This window comes from Bos javanicus, chromosome 28 (genome assembly GCF_032452875.1).
Source record: "Bos javanicus breed banteng chromosome 28, ARS-OSU_banteng_1.0, whole genome shotgun sequence".
Classification (NCBI taxonomy): domain Eukaryota; kingdom Metazoa; phylum Chordata; class Mammalia; order Artiodactyla; family Bovidae; genus Bos; species Bos javanicus.
The window spans coordinates 12,641,027-12,668,768 of record NC_083895.1 but is presented as its reverse complement, the minus strand read 5'-3'; the positions used below and the strand labels follow the sequence as shown (position 1 = coordinate 12,668,768).

The following is a 27,742-nucleotide window of genomic DNA, read 5'->3' as shown; positions in this document are numbered from 1 at the left end:
CTTTTATCTAAAAGCACTTACTCTTTATTATTTCAAATCAGAGTAAATCATTAATATACAGGAAAAGAAAACCTTTCAGATTCAATCTAAATCCTAGCACACTATGTTGTAATAAAAACTAGACTTTTATTTTTGACCAGTAGTGATATAATTAACTGGATTTTGCAGTGGGCCCTAATTGGGTAGGCATTGGTCAAATTGGATATAAAAGAAATTACTGGTCAAATTGGATAGAAAATAATTTATTGATTAAATTAGTCCCTCACCAGCACATCTACATATCCAAAACTTTATTATGTTAACTTGTAATTAATGCAATGTTACTATGACATATTTTACATCTTGTTGTCCTACTTTGGATTATGTTGCATTTTACTCTGATAGTATATCTCAGGTTGGATCAGCCACATTTCAATGCTCAGTAGGGACAGTGGCTAATAGCTCTGTATTGGGCAGTGCAGGTTTATAGGATATTTTCAGGTGCCACTTGTCATTAGTGTTCTTTTTTTTTTTTTAAGCAAGGATTTGTGGTTTTATTAAATGTCTGGACTTTAGAAAGTGATGGAGAGTACACTAATAACAGATTAAAGGTGAATGATGTACATTACACTGCACACAGCATTAAAAAACTTAAAAAATTAGAACATATTACTCTGGTATTAAAATACTCCATAAATTAAAAAGTCACAAAATGAGTGAAATTCCATGAGTGAAAACAGACAATGACTTGTCTGTTTCACTGTTCTTTCCTGAAAGGAAGAAAATAGCCAAAATTCATAGACTAGGTGGCAAATATAAACATTTCACTAAAGATATAGAGATAGTAAATACACATCTGAAAAAACTGATCATTAATCCATAGGTAAATGCTAATAAAACAACAGTGAGATAGCATGACAAACTTATCAAAAGGTTTAAAGTTAACAATAATGGATCAGAAGAAAAATAATAATTAAAAAATAAAGATAAGCATATTCCTAATAAAAACACTAATAACCTGGAAGGTTATCCTCTACCCTATGTATGTAGAAAGATATATATATATACACATACTACAATATATTAAAGTGATAGCTTCCTTAAAAAAAAGATTGACCAAGTGAAGTATTCACTAGGATGCAGGAGGAAATGGACCTCTCAAACACTGCTGGGAAGAATGGGGAAAAAAAAAAATCCCAGGCAGTCCAGTGCCTGGACCTAGGTGTTCAGTGCTCAGGGCCCAGGTTCAATCCCTACTTGGGAAATTAAGATCCCCCAAGCCATGAAGTGTGGCAAAAAAAAAAAAGGAAAAAAAGGAATAATTATTTCATATCATAATTTGCTAATTTGTTAAAGTTAACACTCACCTATCTTATGACTCACACCTTGCACTCTGAGTTATTGAAGAAAAGATAAATGAAACATATATCCACATAAAGAATTATACACAAATGTTTTACCAGCTTTTTTTTTTTCAATAGTGAAAAATTAGGAAAACAGCAAATGTCCATAAGCAAATGAATGGGTAATAGTGGTATATCCAAAAACAGGAATATTTCTTAGAAAAAAAAAGTATAAGCTGCTCATACATTATTGATGACTCTTCAAGTATTTATGCAACATAAATAAAAGCAGGAGAAAGAGTGAATACTTTGATTTCCATCATTTGAATTCTAGAAAATGAAAAGTTATCTATTATAATGGAAAATAAACCAGTGGTTACATGGAGGGCTGTGGAGGACAAGAAGAGAGAGTATAAAAGGTCATGAAATTAATATACAGTAACATAGTCATTGGAATCTTCCCTGGTGGCTCAGACGGTAAAGCATCTGCCTGAAATGCGGGAGACCCAGGTTCGATTCCTGGGTTGGGAAGATCCCCTGGAGAAGGAAATGGCAATCCACTCCAGCACTTTTGCCTGGAAAACCCCATGGATGGAGGATCCTTATAGGCTACAGTCCATGGGGTAGCAAAAAGTCAGACACGACTGAGCGACTTCACGTTCACTTCACTAACATAGTCATTACCATCACTGTGATCATGCTTTTACTTTCATACATGTTTCAGAACTTATCAGATAGCTTTTGAAATGATTCATGATTAAAAAACAAAACAAAACAACAACAACAACAACAAAAAACTCTATGTCCAACTTTCTGGAAAGTAAGTTTGGTAATCCTACATTCATTCCACTTTCTCAGGCCCTTTGTAGATCGGTTTTACCTCAAAGATAGTAAATAGAGTGAGCATTGAAGGACCTTCCACCTGAGCCAACAGGAATGTGACCTGGGTCAGATACATTTGTGGACTGGATTCTCCTTTTTTATATCTTTATTCTTTTTTACCTGCCTTGCTCTTGGTAGGACCTGGGGGAAATTTTCCCCTCAGCACTGCTGACATCCCCTGTGAACAAGAGAAAATATTTATGCTGCTCTCAGAAGCAGTTATGTTGTCACACCTGACCCCTCCTCAGGGTGATCTAAGTCTCCTGAAACTCATCATAACATCCAGGCCTGAAGTGAGGACAAGAAAGCTCTGCAGCCTTTCACAGAAGGCAATGGGCAGAAATGCAAATTTGGCAAAAACTAGTAAGTTAATTTCTGTCTCTGTATTGATTCCTATGAGGCACAGAAAGTTTGATACCCACATGAAATTTGTACACCTCTTCATGCTTATAGAGCCCAATTCTGTTTATAAAACACACTACATCATAAATGGAATGTCCAAGATTAAGGAGGTCTTAAACAGTAAAGTCTTGGTTATGGTACACACCAAAGCAATGGTCAGGCAGATATGCCAGCAATCCCTGTAAATTCTTAATTGGTGACTCGGAGACAAGAAAAAGTCATCACAAGTATCTTCATACCAACATGTCCCTGGAAATGGTGGTCCTTCTCTGCATGCTGCCAGATGAACTCCTGACATTCTCTGGGCCAATACTGCATCAGGCCCATGCACAAGCTGTTCTGAAAGGGAAGGAAGACATCCCAAGGATTCAGGCTAATCCTAATTTCCTCCAACAAATGAGAGAACAGAGTGTACCTCCCTGAGCTTTCTAGGGTAGTGACTAATGCATACTTTGGAGACCTGCCAGGTTAGAGATGAAATGGATATGGTGACAGAAACTGGAAGTGATGTTAATCTATCAAGAGCAGATTAGTGTGAAACACAGTTACACTTATTTCATGTAATTATGAAGAATCTCTTTACTCTTAGTGTTTGGATTTATGAGACAATTAATGTCTCAAAGTTTGGTCCAGTGGCATTACACTGAACAAGGAAACTATACATTCCTTATACATCTAAGGCCTTTTGCCAGTGTGAATTCTCTGGTGCTGAGAGAGGTTAGATTTTTGGCTAAAAGACTTCCCACATTTGAGTCAGTCATATGGCTTTTCTCCTGTGTGAACTCTCTGATGATAATGAAGGGTGGAACGAGAGGTAAAAGACTTCCCACATTCACTGCATTCATAAGGCCTTCCTCCTGTGTGAACTCTCTGATGAATAATGAGGTGAATTCTTTGGGTAAAGGATTTCCCACAGTCACTACATTCACGAGGCCTTTCTCCTGTATCAACTCTCCAATGTCAAATGAATATTGAGCTATTGGTAAAAGACTTCTCACAGTCACTGCACTTATAAGTTCATTCTCCATTGTGAACCCTCTGATAATAGCCAAGGGCATAGACAAAAGTAAAAGAGTTCTCACATTCACTGCACTCAAAAGGCCTTTCTCCAGTGTGAACTCTCTGGTGTTTAAAGAGGTATGAAAATCTGGCTAACAGATCTCCCACAATCAGTACATTCATAATGCTTTTCTCCAGTGTGAACTCTCTGGTGTTATTCAGTTGGGAACTATCCCTAAAAGATTTCCCACATTCACTTCAGTCAAAAGTCCTTTCTACTGTGTGAACGCTTTGATGACAATGGAGGGCAGAGTTAGAGGTAAAACATTTGCTGCACTCATAAGGCCTTTCTCCTGTGTGAACTCTACAGTGTCAAATGAGTATTGGTCCATTGGTAAAGGATTTCCCACAGTCACTGCACTCATAAGATTTTTCTCTTGTATGAACTCTTTGAAGATAACAGAGGGCAGAACCAGAGGTAAGAGATTTCCCACATTCACTACATTCAAAAGCCCTTTCTCCAGTGTGAACTCTCTGATGTTGAGATAGGAAAGATTTATGGCTAAAGGATTTCCCACATTCACTGCACTCATAAGGCCTTTCTCCTGTGTGAATTCTTCGGTGTATAATGAGGTGATTTATTTGGGTAAAAGACTTCCCACAATCAGTACACTCATATGGCCTTTCTCCAGTGTAAATTCTCTGTTGATAATGCAAGCCAGAGCTAGAGGGTAAAGACTTCCCACATCCCCGACATTTATGAGTCTTCTCTCCAGTGTGAACTCTCTGATAACAATGGAAGCGCAAAGCTAGAAGTAAAAAAATTCCCACATTCACTGCACTCATAAGGCTTTTCTCCTGTATGTACCCTCCAGTATTCAATTACATCAGATTTTCATTTAAAGAAATTTCTACATTCAGGGCATTCATAACTCATTTTTCCAGTGTGAACTGTCTGTTGCTGAATAAATATGGAGCTATGGCCAGAAGATTGTGCACAATGATAGCACCATGGCAATTTTCTCCAGTGTTACTCCTCTGAGGATAAATGAGAGCAAATTCTTGGCTAAAGGATTTCCCACATTTGCTGCACTTGTACTGCCTTGCCCTAGTATGAATTTTTTGATGTTGAATGAGGGCTGAACTTCCTCTAAAAGATTTGCACAGTCACCACACTCATAAAGCCTGTCACCAGTGTAGACTTTCTGGTGCACAACAAATGAGGATCTATACTTGAATTTCCCCCCACATTTACTGCACACAAAACTCCCTTTCAGTGTAGGCACTCTGGTCCTGAACAAGTGTGTGTTTGGGGCTGAAGACTTTATTGCATTCTCCCCTGGTACAATGACTTTTTTTGCTTTGTAAAGTTTCCATGCAGTAGGTAACTGTATTTGGCTTCTCCCCAGTGTGACTGACCTGTTGCTTCAGATACTCTGAGGTGGCTCAGAAGTCATCCCCAACTTCCTTGCTGGTTAAAGGTTTCTCTGACACATGGAAATTGGAGCTATGCATAAATGAAGGCCTGTCCACACTGATTATGAATGGTTTCTCTTGCATGTGCTGCTCCTGGTGCTGTTGAGGGTCTGCACTGAAATAAAATACTTTTGCACATTCCCTACACTTCAGTTGTTTCTTGCTGTGTTGTGTACCCTGCTGCTCAGGCTTGAGAGACAATGTAAAGCCACAAACTTGACAGACCACAAACTTCACAGGGGTGAGTCTTCTGAGAAGATGAAGGCTTCTTGGAAGTCCTGGACTGTGACACTGCCACAGAAACACTTTGTTCAGAGGAAGCCTCAATTTCTCCTCTCCACTGAAGAAACCCAGTGAGGATATAAGTTCTCCAGCATCACATCATGGTACAGGCATCTCTGAGCCACGTCAAGAATCTTCCATTCCTTCCAGGTGAAGGACAGGGCAATGTTCTCAAAGGTCACACCACCCTAAGGCAGGTCCCTCAGCGCTGCTGCTGCCATCGGACTTTGGCCGGAGGAGGGCTGGAAGCGGCCCGAGGACTCAAGTACTGCAAGGCCTCTCCCAGGCCTAACACGGGTCACCCTGGGCGGTGTTACCAAGTCTCAGATCTGCCTCCGTGCAGCGGAAACAGGCTCTCCTCTCAGACCTTCTTGATGTGGTCACCTCAATCCCGACACAGTGGTCTGGAGTTGGAAAGGACCCAAAGGACACGAAAAAATCACTGCCACAACGAGGACGCCAGGAGTCCCTTCTGTCGTTAGTATTTTTAACAGCCCCTGAAGGAGCACTAAACATCAAGTTGGTGAAATGCAGTTCATTCTTCTTTTTTTTTGTTTTTTTCTGAGTATAATTTCTTTACATTGGTGTATTTATGCTGTACAATAAAGTGTATCAGCTATGAAAGTGAAAGTGTTATTCACTCAGTTGTGTCCAACTCTTTGCTACCCCATGGACTGTAGCCCATCAGGCTCCTCTGTCCATGGAATTCTCCAGGCGACAATACTAGAGTGGGTAGCCTTTCCCTTCTCCAGAGGATCTTCCCAACCCAGGGACTGATCCCAGGTCTCCTTCATTTCATGCAGATTCTTTATTGTCTGAGCCACGAGGGAAGCCCAAATCAGATGTATGTATGTATGTGTGTGTGTGTGTATATATATGTACATATATATATCCCCCTCCCTTTCAGACCTCCCTGCCTCCCCCTCCATCTCAGCCCTCTAGGTCATCACAGAGCACTGAGCTGAGCTCCCTGTGCTATACAGCAAGTTCCCACTAGCTATCTATTTTACACATAGTAGTGTATTTATGTCAATCCTAATCTCCCAATTCATCACACCCTCCTGTTCTTGTGTCACATGTCTGTTCTGTAAGTCTGTGTCCTACCTATCTGACAAATATGTTCATCTGTATCATTTTTTCTAGATTCCACATATATAGTTCATTCTTAAGTAAAATACTGATGGAACAACAAAAAAAATGTCAACTGTTCCTCCTATTTTTCAATACTGTTTCAAATTTATGCTGTCTTTTACTTGTGGTGTTTTTATTAACTATTCTCCACATCCCTGGGTGGCACACAGAAACGTAAGTCTGACAGAGACAGATCCTTGCCCTTAGTATTATGAATGACCAGTTAAAATCCAGTTATTTAAGTATCTTTACTAGCCTATGAGAGGGCTTTGCTGGTGGCTTGGACAGCAAAGAATCCACCTGCAAAGGAGATCTGGGTTCGAACCCTGGGTTGTGAAGATCTCCTGGAGAAGGGAATGGCTACCTACTCCAGTATTCTTGCCTGGAGAATCCCATGGACAAAGGAGTCTGGCGAGCTACTGTACATGGGATTGTAAAGAGTCAGACACAACTGAGCAACTAACACTTATCAGTTTCACTAGCCCATGAAGTCTTCCCTAATGAAACCTAGCTTGTAAGTATACATATAGGAAGTACTGGTTACAATATACTGATATTAGTCATTTCTCCCAATAAGGGATGTGGGTACCTAGGTACACCCTCAGTTATGTATTATGAATGTTTTGTGAAAGTGGCTCTTCTCTAAACCCCTCTAGTCACTCATCCTGTGACACTGTCTTTTCTCATGAACTTTCATCTTACTGGGCATTATTTGCTAATCGTCTATCAAGTCAAATATATTCCAGGAATGACACTGCAGCATAAATTGAGGTGTAAGTGGGCAATCTTATAACTACTGTCTTTGATTATGAGAGAGTCATTTCCTAGGCAGGTTGATAAGAAGGCTAGGGGACCCCAAGGAGAGAGGGGTCTGGAGTTCTCAAGGAGGAAGGAAGAACAAACTTTTTTTTCCCTTCTACATTCTTTAGGATTACATAACAATAATGTATCCTGCTTGAGGACAGTCTCTGGAAAAAATCTTCTGGCTAATCCTGTTATCTTAAAATGTAAATTATGGGAGTAGGTCTAGTGAGGTCTTTACAACCTCCAGACACTCTTCTGATTCACTGTAATAACTAATTAGAGAGTATATAACTCCATTGCTAACACTGGAAAGGGGGTACTCTTTCTGCCCCCTTCTGATGCCTATGTCAGAAGCTTTCTCTATCTCCTTTATACTTTAATAAAACTTTATTACATAAAAGCTCTGAGTGATTAAGCCTCGTCTCTGGCCCCGGATTGAATTCTTCTCCTCCGGAGGCCAAGAATCCTGGCGTCTTTTTGTGGTTCTGCAAAAACTTTTCATCCTGGGGGCTCATCCGGGATTCTTCAGGACAAGGTAAGGATGCTTGGAGCTCTAGTTCTTTGTCCTCCTAGCGAACATGTTTTCTGTTGTACTTTACTAACTCTACAGTGTGCTGAGCGTGAATGAATGAAATGCCCTGCATGAAGCAAGTGAGGAACCCTGCTCTGCGGTTCCGCGGTGACCTCATATGGCTTATGGCCGAAACCTGTCGGGGGTTTATACCGACTTGCCAATGCCAAAAGGTACCCAGTGTCTCCTTTGGGGACCAACCAGAAATGGGCAAAGCATGTGGACCAAACTCTCCTTTCTCAGTCAAACTTTTCAGTCTCTTTGACCACTTTGTAATTCCTTGGAAATAAGAAGTACTAACCTAATCTATCAGATCATACACTTTCAAGGGACTTGTGATCTATGCTGTTACTGTGTACTATTACCTAGATCCTAAGCTTGGATTGGTAGTCAGGAGGCGCCTAGCCTCGCTAGGCATGGTAAGTTTGGAAGCTAGATGGAGCTCTAGCTCCAAGAGCATCTCTGAGGTTAAAGGTTACTCAGATTGGAACTACAAGGGATTTTTTTTTTCCTTTGGTAACGCTGGCTTTTAGTGGACCAGAGGAGACTCTTATACTGGTGTGGTGATGCTTGGAAGGAACATCTCAGTTTTATGTTCGTATTGGTCTTATTGTGGTCAGGAATATACTCAGGGTTGTGCACAGGCACTCAGGTGATTAATGTTTCCCCCATCGGTTTAGCCTTGGAGGCATTCTGGAAAGTTACTCTGATTGCAATCCAGGTGGCATCAGAGGCAAGCAAGATTTTAATGGAGAGGAGCTGGACGTCAGTCAGGGATGCCATCAGACCTACCCCTGGTGCATCTCCACCCCATCTCGGTGATAGAACCTGGAGGGATGAGTGGGTCACCTGCATTGGTAAGGGACAGACTAAGTCCAACCAGAAAAGAAAAGCTTTGGTGTAAAGTCTGTCTACACCCCCATCTAGAATAGGGAGGGACGCCTCTAGTAGAAAGAGGGTGCTGGTCCGTTTTTTTCTCTCTTACAGATGGGAGCTAACAATTCTAGCCTCATTCCTTTGAACTGTATCCTGAAAAACGCATAGATTTGATCCCCAGGGCTTAAAGAAGACACACCTGGTCTTCCTATGTGATACTGCATGGCCGTGGTACCCACTGGAGGACGGCAAACAGTGGCTATTTGGAGGGTCTCTTAAGTATAATACTGTTATACAATTACACCGGTTCTGTAGAAAATAAGGAAAATGCGTAGAAGTAGCATATGTGTTGCCCTTTTTCTTTCTGAGAAATATGCCAGACTTATGTCCTAAGGGTATAGATTTGGGTGTGACTCCTTCAGCTCCCTCCTGTCCTCCTACTTTGCTAGATGAGAAGGAGGATAGGAGACAAAGAGAAAAAGGAAAGCAGGTTTCTCCAATCTATCCCTGGGATCATATGCACAGAGCAGCCAGAAAGACTGAGAAACAGCCACACAAGCTGTTGCCTCTTCATGAAGCACCCACCGGGAGAAATAATCAGTCTATGAGAGTTAATAAGCCTTTTTCTTATCAAGAAATACAAAAAATCAAGGAAGATCTGGGAGACTATTTAGAGGACCCAGAAAAATATATTAGAGCTTTTAAAGGTGTTACTCTGCTTTATGACCTTACTTGGAAGGATGTGATGTATATCTTGGGACAAATGCTGACTCAAAAAGTCGAGTTTTGGGGAAAGCAATTGCTTATGGAGATGAATGGTTTGGTAATTAATCAGTAGGGAAGAGGGAGGACGAGATAACTGCCCTCCCCAATGGGAATCAGGCGGTCCCAAGTACAGAACCAGACTGGGACTACAACACAGCTAAAGGAAGATGAGATCAGAGTCATTTTGTCAGGTGTATTCTTAAAGGACTCAGGCAGGCGCATGCTAAGCCTTTAAACTATGGCAAATTGGCAAACATAGAACAGGAGGAGAAGGAAGCTCCTGGTAAATTCCTAGATAGACAGAGAAGCCCTTCGCAGATTCACTGAAATTGATCTGGAAAGTGAAGAGGGAAAAGTGATCTTAAAAGATAGATTTCTCACTCAGTCAGCTCCAGATATCTGCTGCAAGCTATTAAAATGGGCATATGGACCAAATCAGTCTTTAGATAATCTGTTACAACTGGCTCAGACAGTTTATTATGGTAGGGAATATGAGGAAAGGAAAGAAAGGCAGAAAAAGACAAAGGAACAGGCGGAAGCCTTCACAATGGCTATGAGAACCGTTCTTAAACAGCCTGAGAAAAATGCCCAGAGGGACCCAGGTGAAAAGGGATGGGCTTTCTATTACTGTGGAAAGGAGGGGCACATCAAGTGAGATTACCCTCAGACATCCAAGCTGCCCCCAGCTCCATGTCCGGTCTGCAAAGGACCACACTGTAAGAGAGACTGCCCCCAGAGGCATAGGTTTCAGTGGTCGGACTCTCAAGACAAACAGAACTGAAGGTGCCCAGGGGTCCCCACACAAGCTCCTGTCCTAATTACACCTGAGGAACCCCGGGTATTAATAACTGTGGGGGGCCAATCCATCGATTTCCTTTTAGACACTGGGCAACTTACTCTTTGCTTACTGAAGCCCCTGGCCCACTTTCTTCCCAATCTGCTTCCGTAATAGGACTGTCTGAACGAGCCAAAAGGTATTGTTTCTGTAAGTGACTGGGACTCTGTGCTATTTTCATACGAGTTTCTGATTGTGTCAGAGTCTCCCTCACCCCTTTTGGAGAGGGATATACTGAGCAAAGTCCATGCCTCAGTTTTCATAAATATGGAGCCTTCCCTTTATCTCCCTTTAATTGAACAAAATGTAAATCCTAGAGTATGAACTGATGGAAAATCTGTGGGTCGAGCAAAAAATGCTATTCCTATAGTTGTCAAGCTCAAAGACCTGCACTTATTTCCACATAAGAAGCAGTATCCACTGAAACCTGATATTAAGGAAGGGTTAAAACCCATCATCGAAAATTTAAAGGAACAGGGACTATTAATTCCCTGTAACAGTCCATGCAACACTCCTATTTCGGGTATAAAGAAATCAAATGGTAAATGGAGACTAGTTCAAGATTTATGAATAATAAATGAGGCCGTAGTTCCTTTACACCCCGTGGTGCCTAATCGTTACATGCTATTGTCTGAAATTCCTGAACAAGCCAAATATTTCTCTGTAATTGATTTAAAAGATGCCTTTTATTCAGTGCCTTTGGTGGAGGAAAGTAAATTTCTATTTGCCTTTGAGGACCTGACACAACCAGCTTCTCAGTTAACCTGGACATTTTGCCCCAGCGATTTCGTGACAGTCCTCACTTATTTGGACAAAGTTTGTCATGGGATCTACAAAACTTTAATAGCTCCAAAGCAGTGGTGTTACAGTATGTAGATGATATTTTGCTCTGTGCTGAGACAGAGGAAGCTTGTTCAAGAGCCTCAGAAGACTTCTTAAACTTTCTGGCAGGCTGCGGTTACAAGGCATCAAGAGAAAAGGCTCAGCTTTGTCAACAATCTGTTAGATATCTGGGCCTAATCATATCAGAAGGGACTAGGGCCATAGGCCCTAGAGAATTAAACCTAAACTAAATCATCTCCTACCTATGACTTTAAGACAATTGAGAGGACTTTTGGGAATCATAGGCTACTGTCGTATTTGGATTCCGGGTTACAGGGAAATTGCCTGGCCTCATTATAAACTTATAGCTGAAACTCAGCAGGCCCAAACCAAAAAACTGGTTTGGTCTCCAGATACTCAAAAGACTTTTAAGGTTCTTCATACTGCTCTCCTGCAAGCTCCAGCTCTAAGCTTGCCCACAGGGTCAGAATTTAATTTGTTTGTCACTGAAAGAAAAGGTGTGGCCTTGGGAGTTTTGACACAACCCTGAGGGCCTCACCAGCAACCTATTGCTTATCTAAGCAGAGAATTAGATGTAATTTCACATGGGTGGCCCCACTGCCTAAGAGTAATTGGGGCAGCAGCTTTATTAACACCTGAAGCTTTAAAAATAATTAATGGATGAAACCTTATTGTACTGACTTCTCATGCTGTGAGTGGAATCTTAAATTCTAAGGTTAATATTTGGATGACAGACAATAGGCTTCTTAAATATCAGTCATTGTTGTTAGAAAGACCAGTAACTAAGCTTAAAGTTTGTGGAAATTTAAATCCTGCCACTTTACTTCCTGAGAAGGAAAATGAAAAACCTGATCATGATTGTTCCCACTTCCTAACTTTAAACTATGCAACTTGGGAAGATCTAATGGATACCCCATTAGACAATCCTGACATGGAAATATTTACCGATGGCAGTTCTTTTGTTCAGGATGGAAAGCATAAAGCAGGTTATGCCGTGGTGAATGCTGAACAGGTTTTAGAAGCAAAATCTCTCCCCCAGGGAATCAGTGCTCAGTTAGCAGAGCTTATGGCTCTGACCTGAGCTCTAGAGTTAAGCAAAGGGCAGCGGGTAAATATCTACACTAATTCTAAGTATGCTTATTTGACTTTACATGCTCATGCTGCAATATGGAAAGAAAGACAGTTCAAAACAGCAACAGGAGCACCTAATAAACATTTCAGAAAGATCAAGAGACTTTTAACTGCTATATATTGTCCTAAAGAAGTAGCTGTTATGCATTGCAAAGGACACAACAGAGATGGGAGTAAAGTAGCTGAAGGTAATCAGCTGGCTGACTGTCAAGCCAGAAAAGCGGCACTTTATGAAACCCCTTCACTACAGAAGCCTTTGATCTGGACAGGTCCTGTGGAACAGGGAAAACCACAATATACTGAGGAAGAATTAGAAAGATATGAGAAACGAGGAGCAAAGATTACTGATAAAGGATGGTTACAGTCCAAAGATGGGTGATTAATAATTCCTGAAAATTCTCAATGAAAAATTCTTAAGGGTTTACACCAGAGTTTTCATTTGGGTGCAGAGAGTACTTACCAGATGGCTTTTCATTTGTTTGAAGGTTAAAATGTAATGAAAACTTTAAAGAACATTATCAAAAGGTGTGAGGTTTGTCAGAAAAATAACCCAAAGACTGAAAAGCTAGCAGAATCTGGATTACAACGAAGTGGAAAGTATCCTGAAGAGGACTGGGAAATTGATTTTACTCATACGCCAAAAGCTAATGGGTATTCTTGCTTACAAGTTTGGATGGATACTTTTACTAGATGAATTGAGGCTTTTCCCTGTCGTAGTGAACAGGCTAAGGAGGTTATAAAGATTTTAATCCATGAAATTATCCCCACGTTTGGGCTGGCACAGAGCCTTCAGAGTGACAATGGCTCCGCCTTTAAAGCTGCTGTAACTCAGGGGGTGTCTAAAGCTCTAGGAGTAGAATATCACTTACAGTGTTCCTGGAGACCCCAATCCTCAGGAAAGGTTGAAAAAGGTAATGACATTATCAAAAGACATCTGCGCAAATTAACTCAAGAGACCCAGGACAATTGGACTAAAGTCCTACCCATAACTTTAATGAGGGCTCGAACTGCCCCCAAAAAAGAGGGACTGTCCCCCTTTGAATGTACTTATGGACGGCCTTTCTTATGCACAGACATTGTTATAGAACCTAAAGCCTTGGAATTAACTAATTATGTAACTCAGCTCTCAGCTTTGCAACAGGCATTAACAGAACTCCAGGAGACGACTCCTGATCCAGCCTCTGGGTCAAGCAAGCCTCTATTTGAGCCAGAAACCGAGGTCCTCATAAAAACATTGGGGTCTGGGGGTCCACCTCTTGAGGCCCTCTGGGAAGGCCCTTACCAAGTTATTCTTTCTTCTCCCATAGCTGTCAAAGTGCCAGAAATTGATTCATGGATACATCATACTCGAGTTAAGAGGTGGCACCCTGACCAGAACTAAGTGACTTAATTTTGTCTTTATTTTCTATGCTCTGACTTTGTACTTTTCACATGGGCCTGATAATCTATGTGAGCCCACTTCTGCTGACTCCAACAAATCATGAGTCTGCCGTTTGATCCTCAAGACAATGCCTTCCTGTCCTGGGCTCACTCCTACGCTGAATTCCACAATCAGTCTAACTACTGGGTCTATGGAGCACTCCCCTCTTCATCAGTGGAAGACTTCCCATGGTGAACATCTCCACTTTGAGGAAAAGACTTTCTCCAAGTCTGCAAATACCTTCAACAACAATCGCATGTGATGCCTCTTCTTAAACTGATGACATCTAACAACCTTAGGATGGACTGATGTAACTATGGACATAATACGACTTTTCATTTTGATTTTAACTTGGTTTAATGACTATTTTGCCTTATGTCTGTAATTGTATAATAGGGTTTTCTAACCCTCTAAAAGCTTTTGAGTTACAAATGGTTGTCCGGGCTCCTACGAGTGCCACAGCCTCCTCCAACTATTACTTGGGGCCCCTGTTTCAGAGACCCTCAATATGAGGGTTGGGAGAATATATTGCCTCAACAATTTAGGGACCATGCCCCTAAACAGCAGGAAGTAGTTATGGAAAGAAAATGATGCCCCTTTCCCTTGGCAACATAATTCTCCTAAAAGAAAAGGTGGGGATGAGAGAGTCATTTCCTAGGCATGTTGATAAGAAGGCTAGGGAACCCCAAGGAGAGAGGAGTCTGGAGTTCTCAAGGAGGAAGAAAGGGCAAACTGTTTTTTTTTTTTTCCTTCTACATTCCTTAGGATTATATAGCAATAATGTATCCTGCTTGAGGACAGTCCCTGGAAAAAATCTTCTGGCTAATCCTGTTATCTTAAAATGTAAATTATGGGAGTAGGTCTAGTGAGGTCTTTACAACCTCTAGACACTCTTTTGATTCACTGTAATAACTAATTAGAGAGTATATAACTCCATTGCTAACACTGGAAAGCGGGTACTCTCTTTCTGCCCCCTTCTGATGCCTATGTCAGAAGCTTTCTCTATCTCCTTTAGACTTTAATAAAACTTTATTACATAAAAGCTCTGAGTGATCAAGCCTCGTCTCTGGCCCCGGATTGAATTCTTCTCCTCCAGAGGCCAAGTATCCCAGCGTATTTTCATGGTTCCGCAACAACCTTTCAATTATATGCAAGTAAGTTCGTACTCCTGTGGTCCAAATCCTTCCTGCTGAACATCCTCACACTTTGCAGTGAATATATATATGTCCAATAATGTTGATCTTTGAGCGTACTATTCTCTGATATATTTTTAGCAACTCATTTTGTTTCAAACCCATCTGAAAATTACAGGAATAATATATTGTTCAATTGAAATTAAAACATGGAATTGTTTGCTAAGTTTCACTTCTAGTATGAAATGATCAAGTACAAAGAATGTCTCTCTTTTCTGTCTATGAGAAAATTAGTCAAATGTTTTTTTAATTAGTCAGTTACTAGAGTCCAGGGGAATATATCTGTCCAGAGATCTTCAGTACCTAATAATTACCATACCTTTTATCAATTTATTCAAGCATACAACTGTTACCTTTTGAGTGAGATGATGGTTATTTATTTGTCATGCAAGTGAATAAACTTACTAACTAGTATGTCAAAATTAGCAAACTAACAGGTTATTTATATTAAGAATATAGGTATAAAATTATATAGAATATAATAGACATCTATTTCTATAGATATAGAAATTTTGCAGCTCTCCTGGGCTCCCACAGAGCCTTGTTAATCAGCTACTCCACTAGCACTCTCCAATAGTACTTTTGGAAATAAGAAAATATTCTATATCTGCACTGCTCAATATGGCAGCCACTAGCTACATGTGGTTCTTGAGAACTTAAAATGTACCTACTTGGGTTCAGGAATGGGATTTTTATTTCATTAATTGTAATGAATATGAATTTTAGGAGCTTTCCAGGTGGCACTAATGGTAAAGAACCCACCTGAAAATGCAAGACATAAGAGACCTGGGTTTGATCCTTGTGTTGGGAAGATCCTCTGGAGGAGGGCATGGCAAACTACTCCAGTATTCTTGCCTGGAGAACCCATGGACAGAGAAGCCTGGCAGGCTACAGTCCATATGGTCACACAGAGTCAGACATGACTGAAGCAACTTAGCACACACAGAGGCACATATGAATTTTAATTTAAATAGCAACATATGACTGGTGTCCATCAAAATAGTAAGACTATGCACTAAGATCTGAACCACATTAGCCAATACAAATGTCTACAGTCAGTGAGAGCATATGGAGCCCTCAGCAGAGCTGAGGAAACCCAAGCATCAAATTCCTCCTGTGTTCACTAAGATATTTGGTAACTATCAGTAAACAACACTAGAAAATTTCTGGACACATTTAGCTTGATTGAAGGATATAGAAATTATCTGGTATATTTTAAAAATTCCTAAAGTTTAGAGGCTTAGAAATTGAGTTTGAACTCCATATGAATAACTTCTATAAAATACTGTACATGTGTTGAGGACACTTTTTTCCCTACTTTGTTCTGAACACAATCTCTTTGCTACAAAACTCTTAGTGTTTTCCTACAAAGTATTTTCAGTTTTGCTGAGGCTGATCTATTTCTTCAAAGCTATCAATCTCATCTGCTCTTCAATTTTATTGACTTAGAGTGAATGATTCATCTCTTCAACTTACCAACTACACTTATTACCATCCCCAAGATATTTGGGGTAAATGCTTCTCGGTAAAGCATCTGTCTACAATGTGGGAGACCTGGGTTTGATCCCTTGGTTGGGAAGATTCCCCAGAGAAGGAAATGACAACCCACTCCAGTACTCTTGCCTAGAAAATCCCATGGACAGAGGAGCTTGGTGCAGACTACTGTCCATGGGGTCGCAAAGAGTCAGACATGACTGAGCGACTTCACTTGCATAATTTGAAAGAGAAAAGGAAAAAATGTGGTTCAATCTGTTTCTGTGCTGCCACACTTAATAAATTGAATAGAGCTCAAGATAACTGCATCAATTTACCATTCATTCACTCATTTAAAAAATGTTTTTCTAATATTGATTATTTGCTATATCTGGGCACTGCACTGGTGCTAAGTAAAGGAAATGGCACTGAATAAAACAAAGGCCCTTCTTTGATAGAGCCTATATTCTAGTAGAAATGAATGGCAGTTAACAAAGGAACAGCTAAATAAATGAATTTGTCAGTCCAAAATAAATAATGGAAGGCAAAAATGTCAATGGTGTGTGTACCATATGATATTTTGAAATCAAATAAAGCCAAGTGGCATTTGAGAGGACAACTAAATGCAGTGATGAATTGAACCATAAAGACACCTGGCAAATGGATAGGCTTTGTGGCAGGAGTGTCCTTGGTGTGTACAAGAAGAGAAAAGAGCATAATATATGATAGGACAGCAAGAGTGAAAGGCTACTACAGTAACACATGGGGATCATTATAAACTTGAACTCATTTGGAGATTGTGCAAATTAAAAAACATAGCCAAATTGTAAATATATTTTCTATTCACAATCAACAGAGTTTGCTGATGGATTACAAAATGTGACAATATTCAAGGATAACTCCAAGGATTTGGCCTAAGTGACTGTAAGAATTATAATATCCTAAAAATTGTTTTGTGTCTTAAAATGTACTCATGGTTTCCACTTTTAACCAACTAGAAATTCTTCTCCATATCTCAAGTCCATTATCTTTCCTATTTTCTCAGTTCAGTTCAGTTCAGTCACTCAGTCGTGTCCGACTCTTTGCGACCCCATGAATCGCAGCACGCCAGGCCTCCCTGTCCATCACCAACCTCCTGGAGTTCACCCAAACTCATGTGCATCGAGTCGGTGATGCCATTCAGCCATCTCATCCTCTGTCGTCCCCTTCTCCTCCTGCCCCCAATCCCTCCCAGCATCAGGGTCTTTCCAATGAGTCAACTCTTCGTGTGAGGTGGCCAAAATATTGGAGTTTGAGCCTCAGCATCAGTCCTTCCAAAGAACACCCAGGACTAGTATCCTTTAGGATGGACTGGTTGGACCTCCTTGCAGTCCAAGTGACTCTCAAGAGTCTTCTCCAACACCACAGTTCAAAAGCATCAATTCTTCGGCACTCAGCTTTCTTCACAGTCCAACTCTCACATCCATACATGACCACTGGAAAAACCATAGCATTGATTAGACGGACCTTTGTTGGCAAAGTAATGTCTCTGGTTTTTAATATGCTATCTAGGTCGATCATAACTTGCCTTCCAAGGAATAAGTGCCTTTTAATTTCATGGCTGCAATCACCATCTGCAGTGATTTTGGAGCCCAAAAAAATAAAGTCTGACACTGTTTCCCCATCTATTTGCCATGAAGTGATGGGACCAGATGCCATGATCTTCGTTTTCTGAATGTTGAGCTTTAAGCCAACATTTTCACTCTCCTGTTTGACGTTCATCAAGAGGCTCTTTAGTTCCTCTTCACTTTCTGCCATAAAGGTGGTATCATCCTCATATCTGAGGTTATTGATATTTCTCCTGGCAATCTTGATTCCAGCGTGTGCTTCTTCCAGCCCAGCGTTTCTCATGATGTACTCTGCATAGAAATAAAATAAGCAGGATGACAATATACAGCCTTGACATACTCCTTTTCCTATTTGGAACCAGTCTGCTGTTCCATGTCCAGTTCTAACTGTTGTTTCCTGACCTGCATATAGGTTTCTCAAGAGGCAGGTTAGGTGGTCTGGTATTCCCATCTCTTTCAGAATTTTCCACAGTTTATTGTGATCCACACAGTCAAAGGCTTTGGCATAGTCAATAAAGCAGAAACAGCTGTTTTTCTTTAACTCTTGCTTTTTCAATGATCCAGCGGATGTTGGCAATTTGATCTCTGGTTCCTCTGCCTTTTCTAAAACCAGCTTGAACATCTGGAAGTTCACAGATCACATATTGTTGGAGCCTGGCTTGGAGAATTTTGAACATTACTTTACTTGTGTGTGAGATGAGTGGCTATTTTCTAGCCATGACTATTTCAAAACTCTATGGCTCAGCCAAAACTTCCTTATACTGAGAAAATAAGCTTTGCTGAATCAGAGTATTTCTAAGCTTCATTATCCTCATCTGAGAAATGAATTTAATAATAACAACAGTAATAGTGAACACACTGAATATCATCCTCATTGAATGTAATCTACATCAGGGGTCCCCAACGATGAAGGCACAGACTGGTACCAGTCCATGGCCTGTTTGGAACTGAGTTGCACAGCAGGAGCCTAGCAGCAGGCAAGAGAGCAAAGCTTCATCTTTATTTACAGCTGCTCCTCATCACTTGCATTACTCCTGAGCTCTGCCTCCTGTCAAATCATCAATGACATAAGATTTTCATAGGTTGTGAATGCTACCATGAAATGTGCATGCAAGGGGTCTAGGATGCTCACTCCTCGTGAGAATTATCTCCAAACCATCCTTTCACATCCATCTGTCCATGGAAAACTTGTCTTCCACATAACCTGGTGCCAAAAAGTTTGGGAAGCACTGATCTACGTGGCCAGAAGTCTATCTGTTTCTGTTTGTCTAAAACAATAGCCCAAGGTCACATATTCAGCAAGTAGTAAAGCTAGAATTGGACTTAGGTAATTTGGTTCCAGAACTCTTGGACTTTCTCTGTGGCACTAATTTTCATGGGCTATGTAAGGTTTGAATGCAATGATGCAATTATGTTGTTTAGCACAGATCAGATCAGTCACTCAGTCGTGTCCGACTCTTTGCAACCCCGTGAATCACAGCACGCCAGGCCTCCCTGTCCATCACCAACTACTGGAGTTCACTGAGACTCACGCCCATCGAGTCAGTGATGCCATCCAGCCATCTCATCTTCTGTCGTTCCCTTCTCCTCTTGCCCCCAATCCCTCCCAGCATCAGAGTCTTTTCCAATGAGTCAACTCTTTGCATGAGGTGGCCAAAGTACTGGAGTTTCAGCTTTAGCATCATTGCTTCAAAAGAAATCCCAGGTCTGATCTCCTTCAGAATGGACTGGTTGGATCTCCTTGCAGTCCAAGGGACTTTCAAAGTCTTCTCCAACATCACAGTCCAAAAGCATCAATTCTTAGGCGCTCAGCCTTCTTCACAGTCCAACTCTCACATCCATACATGACCACAGGAAACACCATAGCCTTGACTAGACGAACCTTTGTTGGCAAAGTAATGTCTCTGCTTTTGAATATGCTATCTACATTGGTCATAACTTTCCTTCCAAGGAGTAAGTGTCTTTTAATTTCATGGCTGCAGTCACCATCTGTAGTGATTTTGGAGCCCCGCAAAATAAAGTCTGACACTGTTTCCACTGTTTCCCCATCTATTTCCCATGAAGTGATGGGACCAGATGCCATGATCTTCGTTTTCTGAATGTTGAGCTTTAAGCCAAATTTTTCACTCTCCACTTTCACTTTCATCAAGAGGCTTTTTAGTTCCTCTTCGCTTTCTGCCATAAGGGTGGTGTCATGTGCATATCTGAGGTTATTGATATTTCTCCCGGCAATCTTGATTCCAGCTTGTGTTTCTTCCAGTCCAGCGTTTCTCATGATGTACTCTGCATAGAAGTTAAATAAGCAGGGTGACAATATACAGCCTTGACGTACTCCTTTTCCTATTTGGAACCAGTCTGTTGTCCCATGTCCAGTTCTAACTGTTGCTTCCTGACCTGCATACAAATTTCTCAAGAGGAAAATCAGGTGGTCTGGTATTCCCATGTCTTTCAGAATTTTCCATGGTTTATTGTGATCCACAGTCAAAGGCTTTGGCATAGTCAATAAAGCAGAAATAGATGTTTTTCTGGAACTCTCTTGCTTTTTTCATGATCCAGCAGGTGTTGACAATTGATCTCTGATTCCTCTGCCTTTTCTAAAACCAGCTTGAACATCAGGAAGTTCACAGTTCACATATTGCTGAAGCCCGGCTTGGAGAATTTTGAGCATTACTTTACTAGCATGTGAGATGAGTGCAATTGTGTGGTAGTTTGAGCATTCTTTGGCATTGCCTTTCTTTGGGATCGGAATGAAAACTGACCTTTTCCAGTCCTGTAGCCACTGCTGAGTTTTCCAAATTTGCTGGCATATTGAGTGCAGCACTTTCACAGCATCATCTTCAGGATTTGGAATAGCTCAACGGAATTCCATCACCTCCACTAGCTTTGTTCGTAGTGATACTTTCTAAGGCCCACTTGACTTCACATTCCAGGATGTCTGGTTCTAGGTCAGTGATCACACCATCGTGATTATCTGGGTCGGGAAGATCTTTTTTGTACAGTTCTTCTGTGTATTCTTGCCATCTCTTCTTAATAGCTTCTGCTTCTGTTAGGTCCATGCCATTTCTGTCCTTTATCGAGCCCATCTTTGCATGAAACATTCCTTTGGTATTTCTGATTTTCTTGAAGAGATCTCTAGTCTTTCCCATTCTTTTGTTTTCCTCTATTTCTTTGCATTGATCGCTGAGGAAGGCTTTCTTATCTCTTCTTGCTATTATTTGGAACTCTGCATTCAGATGCTTATATCTTCCCTTTTCACCTTTTCTTTTCACTTCTCTTCTTTTCATAGCTATTTGTAAGGGCTCCCCAGACAGCCATTTTTCTTTTTTGCATTTCTTTTCCATGGGGATGGTCTTGATCCCTGTCTCCTGTCATGAACCTCATTCCATAGTTCATCAGGCACTCTATCAGATTTAGGCCCTTAAATCTATTTCTCACTCCCACTGTATAATCATAAGGGATTTTATTTAGGTCATACCTGAATGGTCTAGTGGTTTTCCCTACTTTCTTCAATTTAAGTCTGAATTTGGCAATAAGGAGTTCATGGTCTGAGCCACAGTCAGCTCCTGGTTGTTTTTGCTGACTGTATAGAGCTTCTCCATCTTTGGCTGCAAAGAATATAATCAATCTGATTTCGGTGTTGACCATCTGGTGATGTCCATGTATAGTCTTCTCTTGTGTTGTTGGAGGAGGGTGTTATGACCAGTGCATTTTCTTGGCAAAATCCTATTAGTCTTTACCCTGCTTCATTCCGTATTCCAAGACCAAATTTGCCTGTTACTCCAGGTGTTTCTTGACTTCCTATTTTTGCATTCCAGTCCCCTATACTGAAAAGGACATCTTTTTTGGGTGTTAGTTCTAAAAGGTCTTGTAGATCTTCATAGAACCATTCAACTTCAGCTTCTTCAGCATTACTGGTTGGGGCATAGACTTGGATTACTGTTATATTGAATGGTTTGCCTTGGAAACAAACAGAGATCATTCTGTCATTTTTGAGACTGCATCCAAGTACTGCATTTTGGACTCTTTTGTTGACCATGATGGCTACTGCATTTCTTCTGAGGGATTCCTGCCTGCAGTAGTAGATATAATGGTCATCTGAGTTAAATTCACCCATTCCATTCCATTTGAGTTTGCTGATTCCTAGAATGTTGACATTCACTCTTGCCATCTCTTGTTTGACCACTTCCAATTTGCCTTGATTCATGGACCTGACATTCCAGGTTCCTATGCAATATTGCTCTTTACAGCATTGGACCTTGCTTCTATCACCAGTCACATCCACAGCTGGGTATTCTTTTTGCTTTGGCTCCATCCCTTCATTCTTTCTCGAGTTATTTCTCCACTGATCTCCAGTAGCATCTTGGGCACCTACTGACCTGCAGAGTTTCTCTTTCAGTATCCTATCATTTTGCCTTTTCATACTGTTCATGGGGTTCTCAAGGCAAGAATACTGAAGTGGTTTGCCATTCCCTTCTACAGTGGACCACATTCTGTCAGATCTCTCCACCATGACCTGCTCGTCTTGGGTTTCCCCACGGGCATGGCTTAGTTTCATTGAGTTAGACAAGGCTGTGGTCCTAGTGTGATTAGATTGACTAGTTTTCTGTGAGTATGGTTTCAGTGTGTCTGCCCTCTGATGCCCTCTTGCAACACCTACCATCTTACTTAGGTTTCTCTTACCTCGGGCGTTGGGTATTTCTTCATGGCTGCTCCAGCAAAGCATAGCCATTGCTCCTTACCTTGGACAAGGGGTATCTCCTCACCACTGCCCTTCCTGACGTTCAACGTGGGATAGCTCCTCTAGGCCCTCCTGCGCCCACGCAGCCATGGCTCCTTGGACATGGGGTTGGTCCTACCGGCCACCGCCCCTGGCCTCCGGCATGGGGTAGCTCCTCCCACCCGCCGCCCCTGGCCTCGGGCTTAGGGGCATGGCATAGCTCCTCCGGGCCGCAGCCCCTGACCTCGGACGCGGGGTAGCTCCTCTCGACCGTTCCTTCGCCGTCACAGTCTGGTACTCTCAGCCTCTGACCCTGACCTCAGATGTGGGTAACTCCTCTTGGCCGCTGCCCTTTGGGCATGGGGTCCTCCCGACTTCTGCCCCTGACCTCGGACATGGGGTAGCACAGTGCTTGACAAATAGTCAAGCTTGACAAGCACCTACACGTGTCACCAATGCATTGTTATTATTACTAACAATAAAAATAATTGCTCCCTTACCCCATCCACACGTCATATATGGCTTAGATGTGTACTTCCTTCTTTAGCTTCACTAGTTGTACAGTTTGGGCCAGTTTCAGGTTCCCTGAAAAACAACCCATTACACTTTCCTGATCTTTCTTTGCTATCTCCAACTAAGCAGCCTCCCACAATTCAAGTTTTAAACATGATCTCTCTAACTCAGTTCCCAGGAATATGAAGATGATGGGTTACACATCATGGATAGATAGGGTGGAGTCAAGGATGGCTTGAGAGGGAGGGTCAGGGAAGTGGAAAACTATTAAGTACCGAATTAGGCTCATGAATAGTGTTGAGATATGAATTCTGGATTGGGTGGTGATAAAAATTATAAGTATTATTTGATAACAATGTAGTTGAAACATTTAGTGTGTGTGCAGTGTTTGTGGGCAGTGTGTGTTTAAATGGGTATGCACACATATACCATACAATCTCTCCAACCTCAAAACATTATGCATTCTCCCAGAAAGGAGTATCTTTATAATTCAAATTAATGATGAAAATTATCTGTTTTATTGGTGGTATTAGCAACAGTTGTGGCAAAAATAGAAAATTCTAAATTTTAACTTAAAAAAAAATATCCTTTTATATAGCAGATTTTGGTCACTTTCAGTAAGAACACTTATTTTAGAATTAATGAATGTTAAACTAAGCATACTGCAGTGATGATTCCACAATACATACAAATATCAAGTGGTTACATTTCACATATGAAACTAATATAATGGAGTATGCCAATTATATCTCAATTGAAAGCTAATAAAGAAGAATTAATTTTTATTGATTATTTTACATATTTCTACAGATTAATGTGTCTTCTTAGTACAAAATTATTAATATGTTATTTTTCACCTAAATATTCTCCCAACTTAAGTTTTGTCTTATTAGAGCTATGAGAATTTTGTCATAATTCAGATGTACAAATGAAATATCTTTTTCCATTTTGACTCAAAACAGCCTTAGATGTGTGCATTCTTAGTGTATCTTAAGAGAAAAGTGACTTGTAATTTAATATAACATCATCAGTATGTGAATATGCATCAACAATAGTTTTGTGTATCAAAAGTCAATCAATATTAGATCATTTCATTATCAGATTGTCAGAAAGATTGGTATTTCAGAAGAATAACACTGCATCTGGTCTTATGCAGCTATATATGTAAATATTGCATTAAAATATAATTAGATTTTCCTCCCTCTAGTAGAGACAGACAACAACAAATATGTCTGATTAAAATTAATGATGATATATTGAATAACTAAAGGTTACATAATTACAACTCCAGTTTAAACAGTGCCTAAGCCACCTGTCAAATATTTAATGTCTCTTTATTAAAACAATTGCTATTGAATTGCTGCTTTACCCACTCTGCTCCTTCCAGTGATAGTCGTTGTTGTTGTTCAGTTGCTCAGTCATATCCAACTCTTTGCAACCTCACGGACTGCAGCATGTCAGGCTTCCCTGTCCTTCTCCATGTCACAGAGCTTGCTCAAACTCACATCCATTGAGTTGGTAATGATTGGGAGAGGGCTTTTCTTCTCACAAGGAAAACGGAAGTGCAGTTAAACCGTTCAGACCAGTTGAGTCATGATATGTCATACAGAATCAATTTACTTCCATCTCCTTCCATCTTCCATCTCTTTCCTAGCTTGGATAATAATTAATTTGTAGGTTTATAAAATTAACTCATCAATTTTCTCATACAACTTTCCCTTAAAATTGAAGAACATAAATTGAAGGAGGTAAAGGACAGAGACTAATGTGAAAAAAAAAATTACAGACTTCTCAGGCTCCCTTAGTTCAGTTCAGTTCATTTCAGTTGCTCAGTCATGTCTGACTTGCGACCCCATGAAACGCAGCACGCCAGGCCTCCCTGTCCATCACCAACTCCTGGAGTTTACCCAAACTCATGTCCATTGAGTTGGTGACGCCATTCAACCATCTCATCCTCTGTTGTCCTCTTCTCCTCCCACCTTCAATTTTTCCAAGCATCAGCGTCTTTTTCAGAAGAGTCAGCTCTTTACATCAGGTGGCTATTGGAGTTTCAACATCAGTCCTTCCAATGAACACCCAGGACTGATGTCCTTTAGTATGGACTGGTTGAATCTCCTTGCAGTCCAAGGGACTCTCAAGAGTCTTCTCCAACACCACAGTTCAAAAGCATCAATTCATTGGTGCTCAGCTTTCTTTATAGTCCAACTCTCACATCCATACGTGACTCCTGGAAAAACCATAGCCTTGACGAGACGGACCTTTGTTGACAAAGTAATGTCTCTGCTTTTTAATATGCTGTCTAGGTTGGTCATAACCCACTCCAGTATTCCTGCCTGGAGAATCCCAGGGACAGAGGAGCCTGGTGGGCTGCTGTCTGTGGGGTCACACACGACTGATGCGACTTAGCAGCAGCAGCAGCAGCAGGTTGGTCATAACTTTACTTCCAAGGAGTAAGCATCTTTTAATTTAAGCCTTAAAAGAGTTGTAATTTGCATAAACATAAGGAAGCTAACACTTTTTCTGGAAGATTATCAATGGAAGTCTACATCTGGGATGTTATTAAAGTTGAAGATGAGTTTGCTTTTATTTGTGAACTCAGAATAGTAAAACAATGGAAAATAAATTGCTATTAAATGGTGAGCCAGTGTTTCATTTTAAGAGTTCTAATTGCCAAGGAGGTTGGAATACTTAAGTGAGCTCATCAGCAAAATTACCATGTAATAGAAAAATCTACTTAGGAGATCAAATTGCTGTGAGAAAATCCCTTAGTTAACACAGAATACAAATAAATGAAATATGGATGCTTTTAAGGAACAGTGTTAAAAATTATAGTAGTTTGATCCATATCTGTCAGAAAGACTTAAGTGACAACCATGCATAGTTTATGCCATTAGCAATTATAGTTTCATCTCCCTCTGGTCCCTGCAATCACAATTAGCTGATTTTGCAGATTTTATGTTAAAATGTGTTGTATATAAAAATATTGATGAAGATGTTTAATGCAGTAGTAATCAATAGTTTTTGTCCTCATAGCGTTACTTCACATTGCCCATGTTAAAATCAAAGTGATTCTGATATTTAAAATAATATTATTATGCATTTATCTTTCCAAATACTGTATTTTAAAAATTCCTTATCTTCAGATTCAGATACATCTATGATTCACCAATTTATCTGATTGGATGCAATTTACTAAGAGTTATATTTCTTCCATTTTCTATTTACTTTTCTCAATTTCAGAACATGGAATTTCTGGCCTATCTCTGAATTTTGGGGTTTCACCCTTGTGGGGCACTGCTCTTTCCAAAGCATTAGTTTTTCCTTATCTGACAATGTGACAACCAAGAAATTCAAAGAGAACTTAACCCAGAGGTAGGTAACAATCTGAGTTGAAAAGTTGAAAGCACCTTCTTGATTAGGGCCAATTTTTTTCCTCCCACCTAAAAGCCAATAAAAAGCAAGTTGTATTTTTTTTTAATTAACACAACAAATAGACATAAAAACATTAAGTTCTTGAATATACTTCAAAAAATAGTCAAGCAAGTTAGTTTATAAGTTTACTTCACTAAGTAATCATTGATAAGTCTAGTAAATTTTTGATAAGATATCAGAATTTTCAGGCAGGCAGTAAGCTACTTTAGAAATGTAATGGAACAGGGATCTAATAAGTTAAAGGCTAGCAGTACAGGCAAGACCATGATTTATATATTCCGATTACAAGATAATTGCTTTGGCATTGTGAATTTTTTCCCTGACTATTCTTTGATTATATTTGTCAAACATCTCTTGACACAATTCAGAGTATGAGTAATTATAGTGGCAAAATAAAATTCCAAATAATTTGACAGATCACTCTGTATGCTATTAGTGAACTTCAGTTATCTTTCAGCAATATGACAGTGATTCACTGACAGTGGAGGCAGCACTCTGAAAAGGAAAGAGGAGGTGATGTGGAATCATTCAAACCTAGGCTCCAAAGCCTGTTTTCCTGCTTACTAGCTGCATATTCTGTGCTAAGTATTTACTTTCTTTGAGCCTCAGTTCCCTGATCCTACAACAGTTGTCTTGTGGCACTTTTGTTTAAACTGTTTATATCTTGCACAATACTTGACACATAGTAGGTCTTCAAACAATAGGATTTTCTTTTCCCCAAGATTATGATTCATAAGAATGAGGACTATATGTCCTCATATTTTTACAATGAATAATTACAAATATCTAGCAACACTGGGAACTCTGTGGAACATTTCATCTCTGGGAATTTAGAGGTAAAAGAAACACAATGAAGAATACCAAGGATTTTAGAAATTAATTAACAAGAGTAGCAAGTAATTAAGTTTGAGATGTGTTGATATTATATTGTACACTTTATATAACAATATAATTCCTTTACAACATGGGAACTAGAATAAGAAAATAAGAAGTTATAAGTTTTCCTTTGGTGGTGAGAAATCAAAGATATAAATATTAAGATGTCTTGTACTGTTTCTTAATTATTAA

General features: G+C 40.2%; 1 non-coding gene and 1 pseudogene across 1 annotated transcript; one reads left to right on the top strand and one right to left on the bottom strand.

Annotated features, from left to right (window-relative positions):
• The first annotated feature begins 1,781 nt into the window (after positions 1-1,781).
• On the top strand, positions 1,782-1,853 carry TRNAF-GAA (transfer RNA phenylalanine (anticodon GAA)). The gene has a single exon. It is a non-coding gene; the product is annotated as a tRNA-Phe (tRNA).
• Positions 1,854-3,623: 1,770 nt separating this feature from the next.
• LOC133240252 (zinc finger protein 3-like) lies at positions 3,624-4,451 on the bottom strand (annotated as a pseudogene).
• Between the last annotated feature and the right edge of the window lie 23,291 nt (positions 4,452-27,742).